Source organism: Rutidosis leptorrhynchoides, chromosome 8, assembly GCF_046630445.1.
Source record: "Rutidosis leptorrhynchoides isolate AG116_Rl617_1_P2 chromosome 8, CSIRO_AGI_Rlap_v1, whole genome shotgun sequence".
NCBI classification, from domain to species: domain Eukaryota; kingdom Viridiplantae; phylum Streptophyta; class Magnoliopsida; order Asterales; family Asteraceae; genus Rutidosis; species Rutidosis leptorrhynchoides.
The window spans coordinates 15,177,774-15,198,489 of NC_092340.1; positions in this window are offsets into that span (position 1 = coordinate 15,177,774).

Genomic DNA, 20,716 nt, shown 5'->3' on the forward strand with positions numbered 1-20,716 from the left:
AACTAGTAGTAGAGAGAGTTCCCTTAGACTTATATTCATACATTTGTTTTGTCTCATGACCAATGTAGGACTTTGATTTGCACCCAACAATAGGAAGAACAAAACACAGAAGATGGGCATAACCAACTAATTACATTTTTGCCTTCCTAAAGCATGTTAAAAAAACATAACTAAAAAAGAGAGAATATTATACACATCTAGATTTCTATACCTATACAATCACTGGATTCTATAAAACAAATTACATACAGTACCGTAACCATGAACAAGCGCAATTTTTTGACCCATTAGTTTGTAATTATGGAGAGTTAATCTGTTTATGGCCTTGCAAAAGATAGGAATCATCTCAATGAGCTTGTAAGTTGCCTAGTGATTGCAATTTCTCATCTGAATCCTCCATATTGGACTTCAGATAGTATGGATAAGTAAGACACAGTGACATTATAATTGTATCTTTTTTGTGATGTATGACGCTTCTACTCATATGTCATGGTGATACTGTTACAATTTGCAATGTCACTGAGTTAAATACAAAAGACCATGCTGCACATGATCAAGTTAGATTCAGAAAAATGAGCGATCTTATGGAACCTTGTGTATCAGGCTATCAGAAGATGCCGAAATACTCACATGAAGATTTGATGTTGAAGATATAAGTAAAAACAGACACAATAGTAAAGTTAGAAGTGATTCATGTTAAAAATACTACCATGTTCCCCCATTTACCCTATTCCTCCATTCACGGATCGTCAGAGGTAGATTTGTTATAGGATTTCCGATTGCTTGTGATAAATGTGATGTGTATATTGTGAGTGTGGCAATCAGGATACCACAATAAAAGTTTTCGGAAAAGCCATGTGATTGATAGCATCGTGGTGACAAGTTTCAATTGGATCTTCGCTAGACATCGTAAGAGAACTTGTAATTGGAATTTATGGTTGCAATCTCCTTTACTTTCCTTGTAATTATTTATAATTGTTGTAATTTTTAGCTTTTTGAGAGCTTTAATAAAATTTCAGCCGTTCGGAAAGAAAAAAAAGGATACCGCAGTAAATGGTCATCAAATGAAGTCATCAGTTGACTTGTAAAGTTCAAGACATGCACATTTTTGGTTTCTAAATGTCAAAAATAAGTTTCTTTCTCATACAAAATGATGAATGTTGATGCACTGAACTTGCGGACATAGCCCAACGGTTCTCCCCGTGTACTTTGTGTCATGTGATAGGAAGAGGTCATGGGTTCGATCATTAGGGATGACATGATTTTCTTTAAACCAATTGAACACCAATAATGGTGGTATATATTGACCCTATAGGGAGGTTTTACCGGATTCGTTCACGGACCCCTACCCGGAACCACTGCCCGAATGGATGTGTTCCCGGGTACCGTCGACCGGGTTCGGGTTTCTGCCCGAACGTGTGTCTTACGTGCAAATGACGAGGGTCGTTGAAAGAAATGATCTACTGATGCCAAAAAAATCGCCGTTCAAAAAAAAAAATGTTGATGCTCTGATGGAGTCTTGAATTCTTCAAGAGGAAGTATTCATGTAATAACATTAAAATTTAAATACAGTACGTAATAAAGTCAAAATGTTCATTTCGAAGAATACTTGCTCCCTCGTCTTACCGAGGCTGCTGGCACGGAATTAGCCGGAGCTTCTTCCTCGAGTCGAGTCTTGTCATGATTGCGCACTCGACGAAAGAGCTTTACAAGCGGCATCGTCCTTCTTCACTCACGCGATATTGCTGGATCGGGCTTTCGCCCATTGTCTGAGATTCCCCACTCTTGGTCTACCGCCACTCGCGGGATTCCGGACTGTGTCTCAGTCCCAGTGTGTCTGATCATCCGAAAATATCAGCTAAGCATGGGGATCACAAAATTTTAGGACTTGCCTTGGCCACAACCCATCAGAAACTGAAACTTGCAAGTCACGGTCAAAAACTCCCCAAAGACCCCATATTCGTCTTAACATCACGGTCACAACAATGGATGGTCATGTATTTAGATTTAGCCGCAAGACACGGGCGAAAAGTATTGACTAATAAGTAAAATAAAATGCTTTAATACTCAAAGCCCAAGATAGTCCAGCCCATTTACAATCCCAACTAAAAAGACACGATCTGCAACATATGAGCTACGTTTTTGAACATTTAGATGCAAATCAGATGCAAAAAAATAAAAATAAATAAATAAAAATAAATAAATAAATAAATAATACGGAGAAATTAAAAGATTCTTGTCGATCAAGTAAAATCTTTTATTTGATTTTGGAAACATTTAAATATTACTATTTTAATGTGATTTTTTTTAACAGCTAAGGTGACTTATTACTTCGTATATAGTTTTCTTTTGTGATTATCTCAACCTTCAATTGTTATATATGTGTTAATTACGAGACAACATAAAACTAAAAAAAAAAAAAAAGAGATCAGAGTAAAGTCACGAGAGAATAATCATTCATTCATGGCTGCTCATTCTTCATCTTTCTCTTCGTTATCTGCTGAGAAAGTTGCTTCCTGCGACGATCTTCTGACTGAAATCTTATTACGATTACCGGTAAGATATTTGTTACTGTTTAAGTCTATATCCAAACACTGGTACTATTTAATTACAAACCCTACATTCAAACGTCTCAAACACCCTGACCCCCCTTCCGGTTTGTTTCTCCTGAGGCAGAAACAAGAATATTTATTTGTACCATTCAACGTTGATAATCCGGTAAAAGCCCATTTTGTGACCCTCGATTTTGATCCGAGTGCCATCAATATTACTATTATGCAATCTTGTAACGGTTTAATGTTGTGTCGTGGTTTCCCGAAACATTACGTGTACAATCCTACCATCAACCAAATAACTAAGATTGATGGCCCTGGACTTGATGATGATGATGATGACTTTATTCATGAAGGTATGAACATGGCTTTTGATCCTTCAAAATCACCTCATTATAGAATTATATTTGTTGATTCTCATAAGGAATCATTAGAGTACTGGATTCATATGTATTCCTCAGAAACTCACATTTGCAAGCTTTCATATAAAGGTTATACCTCTAGAAACTCACAAATCGACTTTAATAGTGGTGTTTATTGGAACAACGCCATTCATTGGATTGATGATTGGGGATTTATTGTGTATTTTAATTTGGATCAAGAGATGCTTTATGAAAAGCAAACCCCTTCTCCTCCTATACGGTTTGGTGGAATCGACCAAGATTGTATTTTTGAGTCCCGCGATCACTTTCTTCTAGTTGAAACCAGAGGTTATGTCTCTAAGTTTAACATTTATGAATTGAAAAGAGATTATTCAGAATGGTTTGTGAAATACCGTATTGATCTTGCGGAATTTGGTGGACCATTGAGTCAAATGCTCAACCGTGAATATAAACTTGAGTTTGATGTATTATCTCTTGTGTTGGAAGAAAAAGAAGAGGACTCATTCTTGGTGGTAATAATACCTGGAAAATTCGTAAGGTTAAATTTATTATCAAAAAGTTACCATGAGCTCCATGATTTTACTTCGCCACACTGTCGAACTTCGCCATGCTCTCGCACTTCAAAACGTGCTTATCCGTATTTTTCACCACGCTGTCATGCTTCACCACGCTGTCCCATATTCTTCCGATGGCCCCATGCTTATCCGTATTATGAGTCTATCTGCACATTTTGATGTTTAGGTACCTTTTTAACATGTAGACATCAGTTCATTATTATTGCATGCATATTGCTTACATTGTTTAATTAATATTCTTTTCTCATTAGTAGACAAGAACATCAGGTTATGCGTGTTTCAAATTATATGGTTGGTTTAATGCAATTAATTTGTTATACGGAGTAATTCTTATGAGCTTGTAATTAAGGTGCTTAGTGAACTCAATTTCTGCTTCTGAATCCTCCGTAATATTGGGCTTCATAGGTGACAGTGGGCATTCTTTTAGCATGTTTATGAAGTGCTGCAAATATTCTAGATAGTTGTCTATTTTGTATTTACAATTGGTCAGTGTGCCTCAGTATAGGTTCCATTTTCTGGTTACCGTGGTTCCGTTTTTAGTTGACCTTGATTGGTTTTGTTTTGTTTGTTTTCTGTTATTTACATATATAAAGGGTCAAGCCCATTGTAATGTACTGAAGTTGCCTCTGTGTCATTAAATATTAAAGTATGAGCTAGTAAATCATTATTATTTGTTTTTTATATATATAAATTGTGAATTTATGATACTGTTACTAATAAAAGTAATTATGAGCAAAATTAAATGTAACTTTATAAGAAACTGGACTGAATCCTACATTACATGTTTAAATGGGCGAAAAATTAGGAGTAAATTTGTTCCCTAAGGTGAAGCTCGCAATTGGGTCTGAGCTCGCAAATCGTGAGGCTTGGTCGGTTCAGCTTACGATTTAATTTTCTTATTTTAGTTCCTCTATGTATTGTGAGTTTGTAATTAACCCTGATTTATTGTAACCTTAGGCATGAAATTAATAAATTAATACTCTCTAGTTAGTCGTGGACTAAACCAATCACCTTGATTGGATAACTACGTAAATTCTTGTTTCGTTTACTTTGCGTAAGTTTGTTACTTCCATTTGGTGTTTGTGGAATCACAATCTAAGGATTGGTGATTATTATTTGGTACAATAATTCCTAACAAATAATTGAGTTGTTGAATCAAATCCGTTTGAATTGACGCCTCTTTTTGTCATAAGGTATATTAATTATTATGCAGTCTCTCTTTTAAGTTTGGTTTCAATTATTTAGTTGTGAATTAAACCAAGTCTCATGCTGCCTTGTTCGTTCCAATGATGAATCTTCAAGAGGTCTGATGTGTCCAAAAATTGTTTTTTAAGAAAACCTAACTCCCTGACTTGGTAGGTGATGTCAAGGTGTTAGATGAAAAAATGTTTTTTTTTCATCCAATATCATGATCGGGGAATGTTCAATACAGAAACAAAAAACTACATAATTAAATAATGTGCACGGATTTACACTTGTGCATAATGATGCACATTAAAAAAGTTTTGTATTTGTGCACAAAAATACTTTTCTTTATATTAGTCCTCTACATGTAATTCCAAACCTCCTTTTCAACAATTCGATGTGCGCTTTTTTAAGCTTCCAACCGTCGCCTCCACTCATTCACCAATGATTCAATCGTGACGAACCAAATGTCGTAACAAATCCCCTTTGCCGTTTTTTCCATTTTCGATCAATCAAGTCCAGCAACTTATTGGGCCAATATGTTTGGTTTCTTTTGTTTTTCTTTTCAAGTACAACCCATTAAAAATCTATTCCATTAGCTAGCATATGATTCAACAAAACAGGCCCAATACTCCATGACTACAAAATGTGATATTCTTTTAGACTCATTTATTTCTTTTTCTTTTTTCCTTCAAAAAAAAAAAAAAAAAAAAAAAACACCACTTGTTATAGAATATCTAGATTGTGTTATAAAATATCTAGATTGGATGTTAATTTTATTATTATTATATTTCTTGCATAGTAATATTTTATACTATAAATAGACATGTATGGTAACCATTTAAGGTGCACCATTTCTCTTGAAATATCAATATCAATATTTCTTCTCTCCTTCTTCTCTCTTTTTCTCTCTTTGTTCTTATAACCATTAAAGGTAGTTATAAGCCTACTGAATTATAACACGTTATCAGCACGAAAAGCTTAGTGTAATTAAAAGATATCCCAAACGATCACGAATCACTAATCAAGGTATGAAATTATTAATAATTTTCAGACTCGAATATATCAAATTTTGGACTACTAACATTTATATTTATGTTATTTAAGTTATATATGGTCGGTTATACCACCTGAATTATATTTCTGTAATCTAACTTTTACTAACTTCACTAACATTTATATTTATGTTATTTAAGTTATACATGGTCGGTTATACCACCTGAATTATATTTCTGTAATCTAACTTTTACTAACTTCACTAACATTTATATTTATGTTATTTAAGTTATATATGGTCGGTTATACCACCTGAATTATATTTTCTGTAATCTAACTCTTATTAACTTCACTAACATTTATATTTATGTTAATAAGACCTCATGATTGTACGCAACACGTCATTTGACAACACGGTACTTTATGTACGCAACACGTCATTTGACAACACGGTACCATGGGTCGAGATTAATTCCGATCAATACGAATACGACGGGGTCTTTATATGTTATCTAACATTTATGATTACTTATGCAATTAATCATTATTTATTTCATGCATACTAATGTTTATTCTTAAATTTATAATTTTAAAAGTTAAAATAAAAAAATAGTTTGTATTTTTATTAAAAGTAAATCTTAAAAGTTAAAATAAGAAAAAGTAGTTTGTACTTTTATTAAAAGTAAATCTTAAAAGTTAAAATACAAAAAGTAGTTTGTATTTTTATTAAAAGTAAATCTTAAAAGTTAAAATAAGAAAAAATAGTTTGTATTTTTATTAAAAGTATATCTTAAAAGTTAAAGTAAGAAAAAAAAGGGGATGGTAAAATGGAATAGTTTTTTGTCAAAAATGAAGTATTGAAAATGAAGTGGTCTCCTTCTATAACTAAAAAAAAAATATATACTTTTATCAAATGAATTTTTTTGTAGCCGACAATTTCAAACACGAGTCCGTGTTTAGTTTATCAAGAATATCTCTTGCTTTGGTGAAAGGTCACGATCACGATATCAGGTGTTGTGAAAGAATTAAAAAATTGGTCAAGTGGCCTTTTAAAAACTAGAAAAAAAAATTAAACAAAAAGTTTTTTTTATATATTTATAATTTACGGGTAACGTAAAAAAAAAGAAGTTTTTTTTTTAAAAAAAAAACAAAGAAAGTGTTTAAATGAGTTTTACAGAAAGGGGGAAAGCAAAGTAAAAAAAAAAACTTTTTTCCAAACAAAGGTAAATGAAAGTAGGACTTAATACAAGAAAAAAGTAAACATCTCCTAGACGTGATAAAATCTATCAATGATAAGTATTAGACTTGATGAGCTAAATGTGACAAAAATGTTTCAACATGTCTTATGTTAATTTTCTAAAATAAGTTATTATTATTCCGAGTTTAACACATATACATATGTTAATTAAAAACAACCTTTTTGTTCTTATGTAGTGTTGGGTTGCAATTTTGGTTGTATGCCATAATTCCATCCAGTAGAGTGACAATAGAAAACTTTTGATGATAATCAATAAAAAACTTTTTTCCAAACATGTCAAATGTTTTGTTAAAAACGTGACCGTTGAAAAAAGGAGGTTGAATAATAAAACTTAAAACACAAATTATTTTTTTAAGAGTGTGCATCAAAATGGCCCGTTTAATAATGGGGAGTAAAAATATAGTCAAATTGTTTCAACGAACAAGGGTTCAATTGGATGTCTCTTAAAAAAAATCTGCGGGTACGGGTGATGGATCCAATGGATCCGCATCCACGACCCGCGGGTGCTATCCCTAATTGTGACAAGTACAAATCAACTAAAAGTCTAAAAAATAAATGCTCTTATAGGGACCAAATGTTCACAATAATTGCCTAAGCTAGATATGAAACAAATAGTTCATAAAAAAAAAAAAGGTCGTTGTGCGTTTTCGGGATGATAGCCGAAATACACTTACAAAAGTAGGTCAGCCGTCAATTCTTTATGGCCATATCAATGTAGATCAATAAAATCATTTATGGTTTTGATAAAAGATTAATTAAAAATTAATTGTTTTTTGGTCTTGGATTCTCGGTAACAAAAGCAAAGGTTGTTTTTGGTTGCCACAACAAACAAGACAGAGGTTGTTGACTTTTGTTGTTAAACATGGCACAAGTGAACAATAACAATAGATTATTGTTTTTGAAAAGAATAATGATGCGTTAATTTTATTGTATAAAATAAAATTAAAGAAAATGGTTTTCATTGATGACTATGAACAAACGCAAACAAAGTGTTTGTGGTATTTGGTGATTAAAAAAAAAAGTGCATCTAAAGCTTCTACTGAAAATAATATGCATCTAAAGCTTCTACTGAAAATTAATGTGCAAGGTACAACGTATAACTATATGGTCAAATTCATTTGAGCCTTCGGAGTCACAAGTATATGATGTATATATATATTACTCAATTAACAAAATAGTAAATCTAAATTAATTCATATGAATAGTAAAACGAAATTAATTAATTTACTATTCACATAAAAAAGCGCATATGATAAAAAGCGCATCGCATATGATAAGCGCATATGATAAAAAGAGAATATGATGAAAAGCACAACGCATATGATGAAAATCGCATATGATTAAAAGCGCATATGGTGAAAAACACAGCGCATATGATTAAAAGCGTATATGGTGAAAAGGATATATGATAAAAAAAAAAACACATATGGTGATTTATAAAATAAAAAAAAACACATATGGTGATTAATGGAAAGCACATATGGTGATTAATGAAAAGTATATTGTGAAAAAGAATCACAAATGTTTCTTGAAAGAATTCAAGGTAAGATATATGAACCAATTCATCCATCATGTGAACCATTTTGATATTTCATGGTTCTAATAGACGCATCTAGCGGATGGTCTCATATTTGTATGTTATCAAGCCGTAATATGGCATTTGCAAAGTTTCTTGCACAAATTATTAAATTGAGAACACATTATTCTGATTACACCATTAAAAGGATGAGACTTGATAATGCTGATGAGTTAATATCTCAAGCATTTAATGATTATTATATGTCTACAGGGATTGTTGTTGAACATCCAGTTGCTCATGTGCATACACAAAATTGGTTTAGCTGAATCAATAGATAAACGCTTGCAGCTAATAACTAGACAATTGATAATGAGTACAAAACTCTCGATATTTATATGTGGACATGTAAATTTACATGCTGCGACATTAATTCGCATTATACCATGTGGAAGTCATAAATATTTTCACTTACTACTTGATTTTGGCCAAGAGCCAAATATTTTCACCTTAGAACATTGGTTGTGCAGTGTATGTTCCAATTGTATCACCACAACACAATAAAATGGTTTTTCAAAGAAAGATGGTAATATATTTTGGATATAAAACATCTTCAATCATAAGATATACTGAACCCATGATGGGTGATGTTTTTACAGCACGTTTTGCTGATTGTCATTTTAATAAAACATTGTTCCCTAGATTAGGGGGTGAAGTAAACAAAATAAATAAATAAAATGATGCTTCATGATGTGAACATCAATTAAGGTATATTGAACTCGCACAAAAGAATGTGAAACGAAAGTTCAAAAATAATGCATATGCAAGAACTTGCAAATTAATTACTTTATGCATTTACAGATATAAAAAAAAATGACTAAATCATATATACCAGCGATAAATGCTCCAGCTCGAACTGAAATTCCAAAAGCTGGCAATAATGTCACTGTTGAGTCTTTACCACGCATCAAACGTGGAAGATCAATTGGTTCCGAAGATAAAAATCCTCGAAAAAGAAAATCAGCTGATAATGAGGTAAAAGAAAGTGTTCAAGAAGAACCACAAATCAATATTCCTTCTGCAGAGGATATTGATAAATGTAAATACATAAATTGCGATAAATTATGCAATATTATGGAACCGAAATAAAATGAAAAATCTTGATGAGATATTTTCATATAATGTTACAATGACATCATGAATAAAGATGATGATCTGGAACGAAAATCTGTCATTGAATATACAAAATGGACATGATTGAGCTCAATGGAAAGGAGCAATAAGAGCTGAATTAGAATCGCTCGATAAAAGAAAAGTTTTCGGATCAATCGTTATCACTTTTAAAGATGTGAAACGTATGGGATACAAATGAATTTTTATCTGAAAAGAAATGTGCAAATGAAGTTACAAGGCAAAACTAGACTTGTAACTCAATATTTCCCACAAAGACCAGAAATGAATTAGGAGGAAAAATTATCCTCCTGTAATGGATACAATTACTTATTAGATACTTAATCAACCTGGTAGTTATTTAAATGCATCTCATACATGTTGTTACTACTTACTTATCTGTATGGATCACTTAATAGTGATATATATGAATATACCTAAAGGGTTAAGGTATCATAAGCATCTAATGTAAAACCCAAGGGAATATATTCCATTAAATCACAAAGATTTCTAAGTGGGTTTATACAAACGGGACGTATGTGGTATAACCGATTAAATGACTACTTGATAAAAAAAAAAGGGTATAAATATAAACTTATTTTGCACGTATGTTTTATAAAAACAATGTTCGGATATGAGATCATAGTTGTTTATGTCAATGTTCTTAACATCATATGAACAAATAAAGAGATCTATGAAATCATTCAACTTCTAAAGAATTATTTTGAAATGAAAGATCTTGAAAAAACCAAGTATTACCTTGGATTGCAAATTGAGCATATGCCTAATGGTTTACTTGTACATCAAACAACTTATACCGAAAAGATTTTAAAACATTTTTTTTAAAGACAAACTCATTGTTGTTAGATCACTCAATATTAACACTGATCTATTTCATCCCTGCGAAGATCATGAAAATTTTAACAGATTGGAAGTTCTATATTTTAGTGCAATTGAGGTTCTTATGTATCTTATAGATTATACAAGATCTGACATTTCTTTTGCAGTTAATTTGTTGACAAGGTTCAGCTCAGCCCCTACCAAAAGACATTGGAATGGGATCAAACAAATAGTTTGATACCTTCGGGGAACTACTGATTTATAATTATTTTATTCTAACAACTCGAAACAAGATTTGTTTGGTTATACAGATGCAGATTATTTATCCGATCTACATAAAGCTAAATCTCAAACTGGATATGTATTCCTAAATGGAGGCACCGAAATATCATGACGTTCTCAAAACAAACACTTGTTGCAACATCATCAAATCATGCCGAAGTGATTGCATTACATGAAGCTACTCGGGAATGATTTTAGTTAAGATCAATGATACAAATCATTATTGATTCTTGTGGACTAGAACGCTATAAAAGCGTAACAACTATCTATGAAGATAATACAGCTTACATAATACAAATGAAAGAAGAGTATCAAAAATGACAGAACAAAACATAAATGCTGACGAGGCGCTAAAGCTATAAACGGTCTTAACGGTCATAAGTTTGATGGAAAAGAATGGTATGTTGGTAAGGCTCAGAAAAGACTACAAGGGAATATGAATTGAAACAAGGGTTTGAGCAAACCATGAAGGAGATTGTAGACAAATCACAGGGGCTAAACTTCTACATAAAAGATTTAGATGATACAGTTTCAGATGAAAACCTCAGATTCTTCTCATATACTCAAGATCTCGTAAAAGACAACCAGATTAAAATGAGATACGTTCAATCAACAACTCTGCCGATCTTTATACCAAAGCACTGCTAACTGCTATTTTCAGAACACACGTTCATAATATTGGCATGAGGCATGTTCAGAAGATGTAACAACTCAGGCGTTGCCTACTTGAGGGGGAGTCAACTCTATGCTGCACTCTTTTTCCCTTAGCTAAAGTTTTATCCCAATGGGTTTTCTTTAACAAGGTTTTTAACGAGGCAGTACTAGTTATTCTCTAATAAAATTGTCATCCAAGGGGGAGTGTTATAAAATATCTAGATTGTGTTATAAAATATCTAGATTGGATGTTAATTTTATTATTATTATATTTCTTGCATAGTGTAATATTTTATACTATAAATAGACATGTATGGTAACCATTTAAGGTGCACCATTTCTCTTGAAATATCAATATCAATATTTCTTCTCTCCTTCTTCTCTCTTTTTCTCTCTTTGTTCTTATAACCATTAAAGGTAGTTATAAGCCTACTGAATTATAACACCACTCAAAATTTCCTTCAAAAATCTCAAAATTTAAACACACCAAAATAACACCACTCAATAGGGTACTGAAACACACACCTTATCAACCTGTTAAGAGATCACTACTACCATCTCCCCCTTATAACTTCAGATGTGTTAAAACTTGTGCTAAGCTTCAACACACGGTACATAGCTCTTGTGTCTCCACATATAAACCTACTTTTTGTTACATAAACCTTCCCAACATACTCAATACTCAATGCAAATTTTTGACAAGTTTAGGTGATTTTTTATTCCAAATTTCAAATCAATTATTACATTTCATCTATTAAATGAAGAACATATTCTGTATTCGGTTCCTTCTTTTTCCAGTAATACCTTATACCTAATAATATAAGCTAATGCAACCTTAGAAACTTATAGTTAGTGAATGTGACGTTGGACAGGGACTTCCTAAGTCTATATATCTCTCACTAAGCTGACTTAATTTTTTAATTTGAAAAGGTTGTTGACTTTTTCTTGGTCTTACATATGAAGTCAAAGTATTAATTGAAATAGTCATCATAGACCAAGTCCTTGATCTTGCTTGCTTACTATACGGTGCATGTCATTTGTTTCCTCGTTATTCTTGTTGGTTTTCAAGAACAGAGATTATATAATAAGGTTTTTGATCACGTTATTAAGTTTTAATAAATTTCATTATTTCTCTCATCCTAGCAATGCGAGTTAAATAAATTAAACTTTTTTTTTTTTTGGAAATCTGGAACTATGCTTTATTGCAATAGTTGTGTGTCGATCACTTGGTCAATATCCGAATAAGTTTTCTAGTAAATTCAATCCAAAGCAAAATTATGCAATGATCTTGACCATGTGACCCTCAAGAATTATAGCAGCCCTTCAATAAAAATAAGCCACATAAATTCATTGATATATCAAGAGGTATCTAACTGTCACAAAAAGTCCTGGTCTTTTTAGCCAACTTGTTACTTGATAGAAAAAAAAAAAAAAATCACTTCTGGTTTAACAAGACACATTAACATTAAGTCGTATGATACGACTGACCCTGAAATCCCTATGAAATTTTAAAATTCATGCATGATTACATGTATAAATCATCTTTGGTCGTATAGTATTTGCTTATCTGGTATCGAAGAGCCTACTTGCTTGTATAAATCATCTTTGGTCATATAAATCAAAGGACCATTGGCTTAACGGTATCAATGAGCTCCTCCAATTAATAGGTCGTGGGTTCAAGTTCGGGGATAAATGTAAATATTCAAGAAAAAATTCGTGTAGGTGTAAGTTTACCTTTATATAAAAATAGTAGTATTTGCTGACTTTAAAAGGGGGCTTTGTAGACATGTTTTTTTTTATGTTATTATTTTTTTTTTTCGCCTATATATAATCTATACATATAGAAGATAGTTAGAATTAAACTTTGACTTTGAAATTAAAAAGAAACTTCTTATGATGTGTTATAACGACCCAAATCTTAACATTTAAGTTATGAAGATAACATTTCTTTTGTGATCACTCAGAAATTTCATGGGAAATTTTACGACACGCTAACATTTTTAAGTGTATATTATTTATTTTATTTATTATTATTATTATGAAAAGATAATGATATTATGCCTCACATTGTTCATAACTTCTTAAAAAATTTTCTTTAATATATACATAAAAAATAATAGTAGATTAAACATGATCTGATCTTATATATACAAATTTATGTAGTAGTAGAATTTAAGCATACCTTGTTTCGTTATTCTATGCCTTATTAGTTATTAAACCAATAATCAAGTGTGCCACCAAGTTGTAACGACAAGATAAATGAGAAATATCAAACTTACAAAATGACACTAACCAATTTTAATTTCTCTTTTTTACTTAACTTCCTTTAATAATTGGCTCACCTCATTTCATATATTTTTTTTAAGTTTTATTAAACTTTTAGTTCTATAATATAAGTTATATATAAAATAAATATGCTTATATATTATTTATGTAGAATTTCATCACATCTTCAAGACTTTATTGAATAAATATTACTAAATTAATTAAAAATAATTTAGTAACAATAATAAAAAATTAATTAAAAAACAACAATAATAAAAAATTAAAATAAAATAGTAATTATAAGTCAAGGAAACATAAAGGATTGGGTTTGCTAAATAAATAAATATTATATATATTTCTCAATACAATACAATATAACAATAATACTTCATCCTTCCCAAAATAATTGTCATGTTTTGATTTTTTGAGTTTTTTTCTTCAACTTTGACTTTAAATATCTTTCTTTGTTTATCGAATGAACGTTATACTAAATGAAAACACATTCAAAAATCAATCTATTCATATAAATTTCATCAAATATTCTATGGCAAATACCAACAAATATTGAAAGTCAAAATTTAATAAATCTATTTTGAAAAGTCTAACAGAACAATTATTTTGGGACGGAGGAGTAATATAATATAATATTCCTAGCGATATTATATAATATAATTATCTATTACGAGTATAACAACCTTTTCATATAAATATTCCTAAATCGCGTCATTTGTTGACTATCAGAGTCAAAACAACATTCTGTAAACAACTAATTCATGCTGATAAATACATGCTTCCATTATTATAAAATCAATGGTTTATCAATTTGGATAATAATAAACCCAAATTAAGTATATAATCATTAGCTAGCCTCATGGATCGAACATGATGTATATTTGATGTATCGCCTTATTTAATGCATTACCTTTTTCGTTAAAAGGCTAAATTAATATAACGTGGTCGATAATGAAATAATTCTAAGATATATAATTGAATAACATTCACAAATGATACGCATGGCCGTTCGAAAAAAAAAAAAACAAATGATACGCATGTATATTAAATAATTCGTGGTGTAATTAATTTGTTTATGTTTTTTATTTTTTTTAATAATAATAATAATAATCTATATCTATATACTTACTATATATAATAACAAAAACAAAAATAGGTCATTTTAAGGAGTCTAAACTAATCTTAATCATCCATTTAATTAACCATCTTTGATCTTAGCCCTTAATTTCTTCCTAATCTTCCTAATGACATCATAATCCTAGATTGATTTGTTTGATTACAAAAATATCCTTCACATTATTTAAACTGATTGACCGGAACATAAAGCTACACAAACCCTAAATCCTCTCAATTCCACACACAACGACCATCAATATCGAATATCAATTCATCCTTTATTGGCTTCGCTTATGTTAATGTTTTGAAATCGATCAATTCCTCTTGACGTTCATCGATGATCTCGAGTATCATCTTCGTCCATCAATCCTTAATTGATTATTCCCTAAAAACCGACCAATTTCATCGTTAATGACACAGGTATGTGATTTACTCACTTAATTTAACTAATTGCTTGAACGTAGGGTTTATTATTAGCAATTTAACAAAAATCTTAAACTTAGGATTTTGTTTCTATTGATTTTGTTTAATTTTTGTTTGTTTTTTTATACTAATTTCTGTATAAAAGTGTAGAGACTCAATTGCCTTGAATTTTATGGTGAATCCTTTTTGGGTCCTACTCAGCATATCACAATCTAATTTTATCATATACTAGATGAGGAGCATCTCTTAGAGTTATGATTAGTTATAGCATCAATTTACATATGTAGTGGCTTCCATTTGTAGTTATAGCAATCTGTTAAGAATTTAGAAATGACATTTGTATTAATGAAGGGTACACTAGAGTATGAGTCGGACTACTCGCCCTTCCCGGGTAACCCGAACGGAGAAATTTTTTTTATAAAATCTGTTTTGAAGTAGCATTTGAATGTTGCCTTGAGAGTAAACATATTACGGTATATTTTTAACATATTGCGTGTATGCAGGTTTGGAACAAACATCTTGGATCTTCTAATAGAATAATTTTTAAGAATTGTAAGTGTGTGTTGATTTTAATATTGAATAGTTTATTGCTTAGTGTAGTTTCAGAAAGGTGTGGGAATGAAATTTGTGGTACGATTATGTAAACTAAAATGTTGTTGGTGAGATTACTTAGACTAGATTGTTTGTTAATACTCTCTTAGAAAAATATGTGTATGTATGGAATTTGTGGTGTGCGTATGGGTTCATTTGTGAAAGTTAATTCTAATTTAGGGTTTTATTTGAGTCGGGTTGATCCGAAATGGTTCTACTCTAATTTAGGGTTTATTCACTAACTTAGATTAATGATGCATAAGATAGTGGTTATTTGCATGTTTGTAATTTGACAAAAAGCTGCTTGAAATATGAAATTTGGGTGTCAAATCGGGTGTAGCAGCAGCTATCGTTGTTACTGTTTCTGTTTGCTGCACCACAGCTGCCACGCGGCTACTGCTGCTGCCGGTGGTGGCTGCTGCTGCTGCTGGCGCGCGATGGCTGTTAGCGGCTCGCAGTGGTTGCTGCTGGCTGTTGTTGCTGTTGTTTGTGTTGCTGCAGCTGCTACTTACTGTTTCTGTTTTGCAGGTGCGCGCAGCCACCTGCTGCTGTTTATTGTTTCTGTTTTCCGGCAGCTGCTGCTGCCGGTCAGTGGTGGTTGCCGCCGGTTGGCGGTGGTTGCCGGTTTGCGGTGCGTGTGTCGGTTTATTTGTTTGTTTGGACCACGACCCATTTGTGTAAGTTTATTGGTTTGTATCGCCCATTTGAACTTTGACCCGTTTGAATGACATATATATATGTGTGTGTGTGTGTGTGTGTGTGTGTGTGTGTATATATATATATATATATATATACACACATATATGTATATATATATATATATATATATATATATATATATATATATATATATATATATATATAGGTATGCATATATATTTTGTTTACCCATTTAACTCGCTACCCGTTCGTATTAATTATGTTTGATTAGGTTTTATCATTTTTAGACCATGATCCGTTCGTATTAATTATGTTTAATTATTTATTTAGTACAACTATAAACATTTTTTATACGTGTTTAGATATTGAAAATAAATGACACTTCTTAACATTTTTTTGTTCTTGCAAAGTCAAAATAATTATGGTTTGTTGGCAACAAAAAACTAAGTACAGTGTTACTATCCAACTTCTTGCATTCTGATGGTTGCAAGTTTTGGTGCTAATTGCTGATGATTTAATCTTGCAGGCTTGTGATCATGTGAATTTAATTAAAGATTTGATTTGTTTGTGCAAACACAAAAGTATATCAACAAAACCGTCCAAAAGTATAAGAGTGGGGTTGAAAGTGGAATTGGAGGTTAACCCACATCTATATATATGCAGCTTACAATGCAAGGAATAGGAAAGCATGTGGTCTTATCAGCTAATTAAATTCAAGTACATTTTAGAACGATGCGAGTGGATTATATGCAATGTGGCTGGTAATGATATGAAGGAACAATATGTTTATTGTAAGTTCATCATATCACTTGTCGTTATAAATTATTACATCTATAAAAGCTTGATTTATACTTAACTGATTTTTCTTAGGTTCAGTAGCTTGCAAATTTTAATGTTTGTGTTGTCTGAAATTTATTTGGGTATAAGTTGACACCTGTGATCACTGACCCAAATCATTGTTTGGGTATTAAATGGATTGGAACCTAAAGATGGCTATTTCAACTGAGTTAAATGTAATGTTATAAACTTTGAAGCTATTTATATCAATTGAGATTTTCGAACATTGTGTTAGATGCAATTTAGTTGTATACGGTATAATCATCAGTTGAATAGACGCATCGTTGCTCCATTTGATGTTCAGAGTTATGGAATTATACATATTTCTTATGAGGATCTCATTGAAATGAAATATGCCAAAAATGATCCAATTGGTAGAAGTTAATCTTTTCAAAGGAGCAATAATAATATTTACAACTTTATTTTTAAATTGTCTATTTATGTACTATGCAGATGGTATTGGAATGCTTACAACAACAAGAGGTTTAGAAGTGTTTAGGCAGGTAACGGCCTAACGGGTCACAACAGGGTTGGGTCGAAACAGGAAACTATATTAACCCGGGTCAAAACATCAACTTCCTTTTTAGGACATGTTTGTTACTAATCTCTGCGTAAGTATTACACTATTTATTATTGGTTACATTTTTTTGTGTTGGTTATTTTAGATATGAATTATATGTTCCAACAGCGTATCTGATGTTGTTATTACTAATCTTTGCATAAGTATTACATTATTATTCATAAATATTGAAGATATTAAAGAACCATCTAGAGAATCTTACAACACATGCAACACCTCATACAGGGTAAAAAGTCTCTTACATCGGTCTCTGCCTATTGTAGTAAAAGGTACAAGGTTGCTAAAGAAGCTTCTGTTTAGACGTTGTAAGAACATGAACATGAAAAAAATGTTATGTTTCATCATTGTAAGTGTATAATACAAGTAATAAGTACCAGTATTAACGCATGCGGATACTACATTTTTATTTCTTCATTGAGTATTGTGGTCTACGATTAAAGCTTCCGATTGGATTTTAAGTGTATGCATTTTAACTTTTATTAGGGTACATATCAAAAATGTGATTTTAATTATACTTACCTTAGACTTTAGTCAATTTGATACTATTTTTATGGGTGCAAGTTGTTTTGGTGTACAATGGGTGGGTCTACTAATAGGTGATTTGTGATACAGGCTGAAACAAATAGGATTGTCTCACTTGAATCTGAAAGAGTATTTTTCAGCCGTTGAATCAAACTTGATACATATCGCTTTCTATACCAATACCCACTGAATCAGGTAATTTTATATATACTTGCCTCATAGGTAGGTCACTCTGATACGGAGTACTATTTAAAAATATGTTGGTTGTTTAAGGGGTTTGCCAACTTACATTTTGTGGTAAGGGTTGGATAGACTCACTATCGATGCATTTTGTTATTTTTTAGGTGAACCCCAAGTGAGCAACCAGTTTTTTGGATGCAGTCTTTTACATTAACGAACACGTACATTGATGATCAAGTTCTTTGATTTTGAAATTCGGATCGCACCTTTCGTTTACTAATATTGAATCATCCATTATTACACCATTAATTCTAATATTTGTTTTGATTTTGTCAACAACTATACAACCTCATTATATGATTTCGCCCGTTAACTCGCAACCAAACAAATACTATAATATTAGTTTATGGAGTTTCAAATTTAATCTAGATTAGTCTCATAAATAAGCCCCGCGAATTCGCGGGCATTAATCTAGTAGTAATAATAATAATAATAATAATAATAATAATAATAATAATAATAATAATAATAATAATAATAATAATAATAATAATAATAATAATAATAATAATAATAATAGTTATTATTATTATTATTATTATTATTATTATTATTATATTATAATAATTATAATAATATATTTATATATTATATTTATATATTTATATTAATTATTATATTATACCTACACACTAAAATACACTCCGGATTTTCGTCGTTTCAGTTATGTCGGATTGTCGTTTTGAGTTTGTGTTCACACTCCAATCGGCCCCTCAACTTCGGCTCAATTTACACAACGGTCCCTCAAGTTTACACTTTTTCAGTGGTAGAAAGTGTAAATATATAATTTTATTAAAATAAAAGAAACTAATTTTACCCGAATTTTTAACGGGTCCTATCTTCTCGCTCGGTGTGAGTTAAATTTTTCCGAGACCACCGTTCAACTCGAAAAATCTAACGAACCCAACGAGACTAACTATACGCGAAACGGACACTTCTCAAAAAATGCTAAACACCTCGAGCTATCTTCAATACATATACATACACTTATAATAAATAACTCAAACTACCTACATCATATCGATGGTGATGTTTTCATTTTTTACACAATCTTCCTGACGTTAAAAATGCATATGCCATTAGGTATACTAGGTACTACGGCGTGTATCCAAAAACACTCGTAGCAAAGCGTTTCTATTTCCGTAAATACATAATGCTACGTTAACTATGTTTATGTATCCGAAAGGCACCGCGGCATCGCGCGGGCCAATTTTCTAGTACTTATCTATAGTTTCGCACACATAAGTGTACGCTTAACAACATACAAACTTTTAATAAAGAAAACAAGTTAATCAATTAAATGATCAATCAATACCATTACAATACAGAATTTATGAAAACAATTCAATTCAATAACCATCTGGGGAAAAAAAGCAAACGAAGCCTTTTGACTTTTTGCTTCGGGTATCATGTGTTCTAGAAGCATTGGATGCGGTCAGCATGACAAAAGAAATTGTCATGGATATGTTCCACGTGGCATGATGTCAGTGGCCTACTTACTTTCTATTATCGCGGTGACGGATGAGAACTTGCATTAACTCCGGGCTGGCTTTCGATTTAATTGAACCGGGACCCAAGTGGTTCGGCCGCTAGTACAACTGGTTGGCTTATACGGAGTAATAATTGTCTACACCCATTTAAACTTCAATAAATTTTTGTCACAGAAATTATTGAAATAATGTAATTAGGTTGTTGTGACATTTTTAAGAAGGTATAACAAAATAACTAATTGATTACTTTAAAAGGTTAATTACACTGATAATTAGTAAAAGTTTTTGAGAAATTTAGTGAAAGATTTCTCATCAACTTTAAACACATTAATTTTTATGTGATATGTATTTTTATCGGTATAAGTATACGTGTAATTCCCTCAACCCGATTCACAGCCTACGTGAGCTTTACGCCAGTCAATCCGAAGAACACTTGCCCCCGGTCTTACCGCGGCTGCTGGGCATCCCGGTCGGTGTAGAGTAAACCGGATTTCCAGTTCTGTTTGGGTGAACCAGGACGAGATCGCTTCACAACTTCGCGGTGCTTACACCTCTCGCCTATTGAAGTT